Raw genomic sequence first — 11,087 nt, forward strand, 5'->3', positions numbered from 1 at the left:
CAAAGAAATGTTAAAGGAGGGAAAGGAACCTGTATGTGCCAAAATGTTTGTGGCAGCCCTTTTTGTAGTGGCTAGAAACTGAAAAATGAATGGATGCCCATCAATTGGAGAATGGTTGGGTAAATTGTGGTATATGAATGTTATGGAATATTATTGTTCTGTAAGAAATGACCAACAGGATGAATACAAAGAGGCTTGGAGAGACTTACATGAACTGATGCTGAGTGAAGTGAACAGAACCAGGAGATCATTATATACTTCAACAACAATACTATATGAAGATCAGTTCTGATGAAAGTGGCTTTCTTCAACAGTGAAAGGATCCAAATCAGTTCCAATTGATCTGTAATGAACAGAACCAGATACATCCAGTGAAAGAACACTGGGAAATGAGTGTGGACCACAACATAGCATTTACACTCTTTCTGTTACTGTTTGCTTGCATTTTTGTTTTTCTTCCCAGGTTATTTTTACCTTCTTTCTAAATCCAATTTTTCTTGTGTAGCAAGACAACTGTATAAGTATGTATACATATATTGTATTTAACATATACTTTTTTAAACATATTTAACATATGGGACTACCTGCCATCTAGGGAAGGGGGTGGAGGAAAGGAGGGGAAAAGTTGGAACAAAAGTTTTTGCAAGGGTCAATGTTGAAAAATTACCCATGCATATGTTTTGTCAATAAAAAGCTATAATAAAAAAAAAAAGAAAGAAAGAAAGGGGCTTTTACTATCCTCAGATGAAGAAACTGAATCAAACAAATGACTTGTCCAAGGTCACACAGCTAGTGAGTAACTGAGGCCACATTTAAACTCAGCTCTTAACTTGACTCTAGGTCCAGCATTCTATCCACTACATCATTTAGCTATCTAGCTGAATAACATATGTAAAGTACTTTGTAAACTTCAATGACATGTTAATGCTACCTATTGTTTTTATTATCATCTCCAGTTTGGATTCTTTGACCACACATCCGGAGGAGCTACATAAGAAGATGGCATCATTTAAGAAGGGTACTGCCTCTAGTGTCAGAGGGAGTGGGATTCTAATAATGCCTCTTCCTCTTAATGCCAGTATGATTTGGGGTGGGTGACTTAACTCTTCTCCTCCTATAGGTGGACTAAGCTCCCTTCCCATGAGATCTCTTCCAACTCTATAATATTATTATTATCCCCATTTTACCAATGGGAGGAAAGGAAGGGAATTTCTCAAAGTTATAGAGACAGTAATCAGCAGAGCTAGGATTGGAACAAAAAGCAGTTCTATGCCCATTATGTCATTCAATGCCTAGAACAACCCAGGAAGAGAGACAAGAACAAACACCATCTTCATTTTTATAGATAATAAAACTGAGGCTAAAGTAGATCAAGTGATTTATTCAAAAGCTAATAAGTCTCAGAACTGTGACTTTCTATATACCCTGACTTACCTTAGCAGTATACTTTCTAGGGATGTACACATTGATAATGAGGTTAATGTCCGGAGTTGTCTCAGTGTTTGGGAGGCCCCAAAGGAAAGTGTGAGAGAGAAAAGGTATTACACTGACTACCAAAATGAAGGTCTCCACACTCTCCCACAGAAGCAGAGACTATTAGAACTGGATAGAAAACACAGGGGGGAAAAAAACAGTGGGGGAAGGGGAGAGAATCAGCTAGATTTAGAGATTGGTCTCTGCCTGTGAGCTAAAGAAACATATTTGTCTTTAATAAGTCTGCAAATGACAGGAAGATTGGTCTTTGGGCAACGTAACTCTGAAGTGATAACACCAGGGTTAGAAGTAGAGATACAGAGTTGCTTAAACTATTCAGTTAGTAAGAAGCAAATTTGGGATCCAGGACAACTGGTAGCAAATCCATCTAGCTTTCTGTACATAGCCTCCACCATGAGAACTGCCTTCAAATTTTTCATAGGATATAGAATGGAAGCAGAATCCCACACCCATTTTTTGGCCCCAGAAGACAGAATTGGGAGAAATAGATGACTAAGAAATAATTGTTTAATAGATAGGATTATATAATGGCAGAACAGGCTAGCTCAAAGTAGTAAGTGTTCCATATCCCTTGAAAACGGGATTTTCAAGCAGAGGCTGAGAATATCTCTGCTTAAAATAAATACCATCTATTGGCTATGTCGGAGCAGGGGAGTCCTTGCTCAGACATAAATTAGACTAGATGCCCTCTGAGGTTTCTTCCAACTTTGAGATTCTGGAATCCAAGGCTGCTTCTTCCTCCTTCTGGGAGACAAAGGAGTTGTCTCTTCAATGCCTACAGAGTGGAGCTCGATTCCCCTTGCCAAACATTCCAAGTAAAGACAACAGCAGAACCCTGAAGAGCTCGTTACCTGGGCGATGCAACTTTCTTGCATTTATAACCAGGGGGCAGACAGATGGTGAAAGATGGGCTCAGTGCAAGCCTCCTAATTATATAACCCATTCTTGTGTTCCCCTAGAATCCCTCCCCCACCTTTACTGTTTATACTGTTAGCAAACTTCCCTTCACAGTTTGCATTAGCAGGTTTGCTTTCTCCCTCATTTAAAAGCACAAAACATACAAGGAGCACCTATCCAAGGAGCTCCCCGTGTAATTTTAACTGTGATTTCTTTTCCCCCCCTTAACTAGGAGAGAAGCTTTTTGATGAAGGAACTGTTGCCTGAGAAAAGACTGGAGAACTGCCTAAGAGAATCATTAGAGTTGGAGCTGGAAAGGACCTGAGAGATTGGTCTGTTCAAGCCCTCCTTTCTTCAGATGAGGAAACTGAGGTCCAGAAACTAAGTTCACACAAGGAGTAATAAGAAGCTGAGATGAAATTCAAAATGAGTTATTCTAATCCTAAATCACAGAATCATAGATCTGGAATTGGAAAGAATTCAAGAGATGCATTAGTCCAATACCACCCCACCTCCCACCCACGTTACAGATGAGGAAACTGAGGCTCTGGAGAAATTAAGTGTCACACAGGTAATAGAGTCAGGGTTTAACCCCAGATCCTTGGAGATGCTAAACCCAGTGTTCTTTCAACTATATTACACCACCTGTTTGAATACCTCAAGTGCCTTGGGATGTGTGAGATGTGTTGCTTACTGGATAAAGTTTCAACTCATTAATTTCACATTAAAGAGCCTTGATAACCTGGTATTTACCAATCCAGCCTTATCTCAGCCTACTTCAATTTATAAGAAAGAAGGAAGCAAGCATTTATTAAGTATTTACTGAATTTACTGAAGCATTGTGCTAAGCACATAATGAATAGCATTTTATTTGATCCTCACAATAAACCTGAGAGGTAGGTAATACTATGATCCCTACTTGACAGTTGAGGAATCTGAGACACATAGAGATTAAGTGACTTACCTAGGGTCACACTGACAGCATATGTCAGAAGTTAGACTTTAACCCTAAGTCTTATTGACTACACAACCAGCTATCCATCCACTAGATGGATACTTTTCAATTCCTGCCTTTGCTTTAGACAAATTGGCCTGGTGAATACCACCCTGCCCCAGCTTCGTAAGTATATAATGTCTTTACTCATTCTGTTCCTTATGTTTGGAATAATCTCTTCCTACATCTGCTGGATCTTAACATGTCCTTTAAAACACAACTTAAAAATCACCTCCTCCCTGGAGACCTCCCAATTTCTCCCACTTCTCACAATGCTCTTCCTCTTTATATCTCAAACAGGGCTTGACTGGCATCTCTCTAAAGTGCTCATCATGTGTCATTTAGATCATAGTTATCCCTTTAGGTCCTATCTTCCTACTAAACTATCAACTCTTTGAGGGTAGGAACCAACTTTTCTTGCATATTCTTTTACCCAGTATTGTACACAGTAAGTGATATTAAATGTTGGTTCATTCAAATCAGTCAATCATTTGAAATGATGTTTCTCCGTCATTAGGATTCTAACCTGCATGTCCTAACAGGCAGGAGTGAAAAGACCAGGGATCTTGTCAAGTTCTCCCATTAACTTGCTGTGTTACTTTGGACAAATTCTTTCCCCTCTTTGAACCAATTTCCCATTTATTGAATAAGGCAGGAGGAGTAGACAAGGAAGCCTAGCAGTTGTTATTCTGTTGTTGTGATTGGGCTATAAATCTTTCTGGGCCCACCCTATTTCTCAGAGTTCAGTTTCCTCAACCTCTAGCTCTATTCCCGAAGCAACAGCCATTCCCAAGGCAAATATATCAGAAGCCTCCACCCACAAAGCAGAAAACTTGGGTCCTAATATCTTCCTTCTCCTCTCTCAGCCCATCACTCATCACACCAGTGGGCCCATGGTTGGCAAAAGTGACAATTCTAAGTAATTCATGCAGTGGAGCTAGAGATGAGAGGAAACATGCAGAGCCTTTAATGAATCATTTACTCTTTCTGGGCCTCAGTTCCCACATATGTAAAAAAATGATGACATTGATATTACTTATCTCAAAGGCTGAGAGGTTAGTGTATACTTCTTAAGAGTAGTAATAGGATCATTTTTAATTCTTATAACTCCAGAACCCAATAAAAGGTCTTGTAAGTAATGTTTGTTGAATGAATATTTGTACTGTGGAAATCATTTGGAAACTGCCCAACATAATGGAGGAGGAGTAATTATTATGTATCCAGATCAAAATTCTTAACCCAAGATCTATGAACTTAATTTTTAAAAAAATATTTTGATAATTATTTCCAATATAACTGGTTTCCTAATTATTTTATTTTATTAATTTAATAACAAGACTCTAAGAAAGGCTCCATAAGCTTCTCTAGACTGTCCAAAGAGTCCATGACACAGAAGAGATTAAGAACCTCTGGGCTCTTAATAAGAATCTGGTAAACTTCAAGTGCTTTTCTATGTCTAAATCCTATGCTCTCACTACCTGGTTAGACTTACTGCCCATCAATCAGAACACTAATAATAACACTTAACATTTCATAGAGTGCTTGATACTTTCAGCATGTTATTGGCCCACATAATGTTCCTTTAGGAGTAAATAGAAATATTATTAGTTTATTCATTTTACAGATGAGAAAAATGAGAAAAAGTGACTTGTCTCAGGCACAAAGCTAGCTAGTGGCAAAGTCAGATTTGAAACCAGGTCTCATCCTCTATTCATAGGCTCACAGAATTTAGAGCTGGAAGAGATCTTGGGTGTCATCTAGTCTAACCCTTTCTTGAAGCAGAAATCCTTTCTGTCAATCACAATAAACATTAATTAAGCATTAGTATGTGCCAAGCCAAAGGCATTCATAGATAACTTTCTTCAATATCAGGAAAATTTGGATGCAAGTTTTGCCTCTAACACATATGGTGTGATCCTCCTTAACTCACTTAACTTTTCAGTGAATCAAGTATTTCCCAAAGATATGGGCATTTTGTAGGCATTTGTAGATCTCAGTCGATCTTCTGCTCGAGGGGTTCTTATATTGATAGAATTACAGGAAAGAGGAGGAGAAGAAGGAGGAAAAAGAGGAGGAGAAGGAAAAAGAGAAGGAAGAAGAAAGGAAAGAGAAGGGGAATAAGAAGGAAGAGGAGGAGGAAGAGAAGAAGAAGGACAAGAAGGAGGAAGAGAACTGTAACATGGGTCCATCCATCAGGTATAATTTCCTTAATGGAAAGGAGTCTGGACCCATTTAGAGCTCCCAGTTCTCCCATCCTTCCCGATTCATGCTACCTACTGATTGCTTAGCTGGTCCCTTTAATAGCCTACAAAAGAAGAATTAGATGCTAGGAACATAATATACAACTCAGAGCAGATAGGTATCAAAGTGGAAAGAGTGCTAGGTCTAGAGTCAGTAAGACCTGAGTTCAATTCTAGACTCAGATATTTACTGGCTGTGTAACCCTGTGTAAATTTTTTTAACCCTGTTTGCCTCACTTTCCTCATTTGTAAAATGAGCTATAGAAGGAAATAAATAACAAAGAGCTCCTATATCTATCCCAGGGAAAGCCCAAATGGGATCACAAAGTCAGACATGACTGAAGTGACTGAACAAAAGGAACCAAGCTAAGGATAAGAGATACAAAGAACAAAAAAAAAAGAAAAGAAAAGAAAAGAAAAGAAAAGAAAAGAAAAAAAGAAAAATTCAAGAAACTTACATTCTATTAGAGACATAATGTATGTGTCCTAAAAGTCTTAGTACAGTCTAAACTTTCCTATATATGTATATGCGTATGCATATATGTATAAATTTATGTACACATAAATATATACATAAAAATGAAATGGGGGAGGTAATTAGCACTTATATTGTATCTTCTATGTGCCAAGCACTGGTGCTTTACAAATATTGTCTCACTTGATCCTCACAATGCTGTTCTATTCCAATGGGAAGTAGATGCAATTATTATTCCTATTTTACAGTTGAGAAAACTGAGAATCCCTAGCTAAACTGAATTTGAACCCAGGTTTTCCTGACTCCAGACCTGACGCTCTATTCACTGTACCCAGCTGCTAGAATTTATTTTGAAAGAAGTCCCATATGGCAGAAACGAAGCATTGACCTACACCTAATACTGTTTCCCAAGATAAGGTCTAAATGGTTTCATGATTTAAATATAAAGAGTGATGTTATAAGCAAAACAGAAGAACAAAGGATAATTTACCTCTTAGATCTGTGGAGAAGGAAGGAATTTGTGGCCAAAGAAGAACTGGAATTCATTATTGAACACAAAATGGATAACTTGGATTATATTAAATTAAAAAGCATTTGTACAAACAAAACTAATGCAGACAAGATTAGAAGGGAAGCAATAAACTGGGAAAACATTTATACATTCAAAGGTTGTGATAAAGGCCTCATTTCTAAAATATGTAGAGAATTGACTCAAATTTATAAGAATTCAAGCCATTCTCCAATGGATAAATAGTCAAAGGATATGAACAGACCCTTTTCAGATGAAGAAATTGAAACCATCCCTAGCCATATGAAAGGGTGCTTTAAATCACTATTGATCAGAGAAATGCAAATTAAGACAACTCTGAGGTACCACTACACATCTCCCAGATTGGCTAAAATGACAGGAAAAGATAATGATGAATGTTGGAGGAAATGTGAGACAACAGGATCACTAATACATTGTTGGTGGAATTGTGAACTAATACAGCCATTCTAGAGAGCAATTTGGAACTGTGCCCAAAGGGTTATCAAACTCTGCATAAACTTTGATCCAGCAATGTTTCTACTGGGCTTATATCCCAGAGAGAGCTTAAAGGCAGGAAAGGGACCCACATGTGCAAAAATATTTGTGGAAGCCCTCTTTGTAGTGGCAAGAAACTGGAAACTGAATAGATGCCTATAAGTTGAATGGCTGAATAAGTTATGGCATATGAATGTTATGGAATATTATCACTTTATGAAAAAGGATCAGCAGGATGACTTCAGAGGGGCCTGGAGAAACTTACATGAATTGATGATAAGTGAAGTGAGCAGAATCAAGAGATCATTATATGCAGCAATAACAAGATCATATGATGATCAATTTTGATGGACATAGCTCTTTTCAACAATGAGATGATTCAGGCCAGTTCCAATGATCTTATGATAAAGAGAATCATCTACACACAGAGAGAGAACTGTTGGTACTGAGTGTGGATCACAACATAGCATTTTTACTCTGTTTGATCTAGTTTGCTTGCATTTTGCTTTCTTGATCATTTTTTTCCTTTTTGATCTCATTTTTCTTGTACAGTAAGATAATTGTATAAATGTGTATATATATATATATTGGATGTAACATATAGTTTAACATGTTTAACATATAATTGATTACTTGCCACCTAGGGGAGGGGATGGGAGAAGGTGGGAAATTTGGAACACAAGGTTTTGCAAGGGTCAATGTTGAAAAATTATCCATGCATATGTTTTGAAAATAAAAAGCTTTAATTTAAAAAGATCCTAGCAGCTGAATAAATAAGGAAAGTGATCCTACAAGGTAGAGGCCAGGAGGGAACACCTTCTAAGCAGGTGGCATAATTTACTATAGTAGAGAGACAGGTGCTAGCACTGAGTAAAAGACAGCAAGAAGAATTGGCTAAACTTTATAGTGTATAAAGTGGAGTGATGAATAATAAATGTAGAAAGGAAGCTTGGGGCCAGGTCGTAATGGGATACAACTGTCAAACAAAAGAATGCATTTGATCCTTAAAGTAGAGGGAGCCACTGGAGTTTACTGAGCAGAAGAGTCATTGTTCTGTGGCATCTCTGATGAGTAGCCACTTAGCCCCTGCTTGAAAACCTCTAGTGGCAGTTAGTTCACTCTCTCCCAAAGAAGCCCATGTTCTGGTAGGCAGGACTTATACTTAGAAAGGTCTTCTTTTGGCCTTATAAAAATTCTCTCCGATTGCTACTAGTTCTAACTCATGTGGCCAACCAATATCAAGTCTTTCCTATTCAGGAATCATGAATTTTCTCATATATATGGGGCATTTTTCATGCCTTTAGGTCTCTGCCCTCAAAGAAAAATAACCCTCAAAACTCAGGTGCTCTATCTTATAAAGCTAACCTTACTGGATGAACAGAGCCCATGTAAGGCTATGACTTCTCATCTGCCTGTCAAGACATTGGAATACAATGATTTTGGTTGCGGTTTCATTATCTGGCATTGTGGTATGTTGCATGTTGTTATATTGTCATGGTGGGGTTGAGAGTAGAGGAAGAGTGGCTGCTATTTCTGTTGGCCATTAAGGGGACCAATTAAGTAATCAGTTGATAACATGAATCAGGCAGAACGGGAGAACTGGGAAGTCTGAATGAGTCCAGACTCCTTTCCATTAAGGAAATAATACCTGATGGATGGAACCCATGTCACAAAAACTACCTCCCCTAACATGACCTGGTGAGAACATAATGTTGAGGAAATAAGGTAAATGGGATCATTTGTTAGAGGTACCTTTGGTTCTGATCCGTGAAATCTGTGACCCTTTTGCTATTCCCCAACAAGGCCTGGAGAATCTCAATTCCTAATCCCCAGGTGGAGAATCATAACACTATAGGAAAATGGGTCCTTTGGAAGAGAGAGAAGGGATTTGAAACTAGTTTTTTAATGGGGTGGGGGGGTAAAAGAGTGATGAGAGTTGGTTGTCCTCTAAGAAAGCAGAGGATGATCCCTATGGAGGTAGGGGAAGGGAATTAGGGAGGCACAGAACATATGAGTCCAATGCAGGAGGTATTGCAACATTCAGTCATAGACTGACAATACAAGCAGTTTGTGGGAGGGAAAGAGGCAAGACAGTGGGATTCTGGCCCTTTTCTGTCTCTGGGACAATGAGTCTTACTTACATGGGTCTTAGGTTTCTCAGCTGTTATGGATTCAGCAGAATAAGAACTAGATTTGGAATTTGCCTCTTACCTCCATATGATATGGAGCAAGATTCCTTCTGAGGACTTCAGTTTCCTCCTCCATAAAATGAAGGGGTTGATATCTGAGCTCTCTTCAAGTTAAATCTGTGATCTGTAAATATTTCTTTTTCATGTTCTTAGTTATACTCCTAATCATCTATCCATGGACCTTGGGGAAAGAAACTACTTCTCTTAAAAATCTGGAGCTCTCATATAGTTGCTAGGAAGCCTTCCTTGCTCTTACAATTGAAGAGATTTGACATCATAATACAGTAAAAAGCATTTAGGACTTGGATCAGTGGATCTCAGTTCAAATCCCAGCTCTGTTGCTTATTATCTCTTCAGTAATGGATCCATTTAACCCAAGGGATCACAGTGAGAAGGGGAGCCAGTGAGCATCTCAGTAAAAACAAACCCTATGTGGAAAGATTGGAGATTCTGCTTCCATATAGCTACAATGGCATTTAATGAAAGGGTCTAGCTCCCTGATCTGGAGCATGGACAGAGATTCCATCATTGATTCTAGTCTATTGAGCATATAATGGAGCTTTTTCACTGGACAGACTGGAAGCACATACAAAATGTGCTTTCTGATCAAAAGAAGTCTCTTGGTTGGTTCTTTCCTTTTCTGGCTGGCATTACATGAGAAGGACAAGGGACTCTGGGATTCTGAATCACATCACAAAGTTATGAGCACATCACCCTATACTGGAAACAGATATGAACTTGGCAAGTTCAGAATGGAAAGATACCAAAAGGCCTATAGGGATTTGGAGTTTTGTGCTTAAATATGCCAGAATCTGAACATGTGAGGAATAAAGTCTCAAGTGACCTGTTAGCACAAAATTGAAGGCAGTCAACAGGGAGCTATGCTAATTTGATGAAGCAAATGTTATGAGACTCAGTTTGAGCCCATTCTTCACAGGGATCAAGGTGATATAGGGAAGAATAGGTCCACAAGATATTGGAAGATAGAAGTAATTGTATTTTTTTCTTTCTATATCTTAATAATAATTATTATTATAAGCTAGCACTTATATAGTGCCTTAAGACATTTAATATTGTCACCCTTTATAAATATTAATTAATTTTATTCTTACAACAATCTAAGGAAATAGGTACTATTATTATCTCCATTTTACAATTGAAGAAACTGAGTCAAATAGAACCAGATTAGCGACTATATGAGTGGAAAGATCACATATATGAGCAATATTGCAAAAGTAGAAATGAGAAGATTTGGCAAGTGAATGACTACATGGGCCAAGTGAAAGTGAGAGATCAAGAGTGATACCAAGACTGTGAATCTGGGTGACTGACTGGATAGTAACTGGTAAATTCGTTAGGGTGGAAGGCTTGGAGATGAGTTGTGCTTTAGACATATTGCATTTGAGATGACTATGATATCTTCATTTTGAAAGACCTAACAGATAATTGGTGATGCAAAAACTAAGACTCCAAAGAAAGACTAGGAATGAAAATAAAGAACCAAGAATATTGTACATAAAGATGATACACTCATGGGAGCTAACGAGATCACCAAACAAGATGGTTTAAAGCAAGAAGTACTTCATCTTTTTGTGTGTCATGACCCCTTAAGCAGTCTCATGAAGCCTGTGGAACCCTTCTCAGAATTGTGTTTTTAAATGCATAAAATAAAATACATGGGATTATAGAGGAAGCCAGTTTTATTGAATGCATTTATCAAATTTTTTTTTAAAAAAATACACATTCACAGACCACAGGTTAAGAACTCCTGCTA

The sequence above is a fragment of the Antechinus flavipes genome, chromosome 3 (genome assembly GCF_016432865.1).
Source record: "Antechinus flavipes isolate AdamAnt ecotype Samford, QLD, Australia chromosome 3, AdamAnt_v2, whole genome shotgun sequence".
Taxonomy (NCBI): domain Eukaryota; kingdom Metazoa; phylum Chordata; class Mammalia; order Dasyuromorphia; family Dasyuridae; genus Antechinus; species Antechinus flavipes.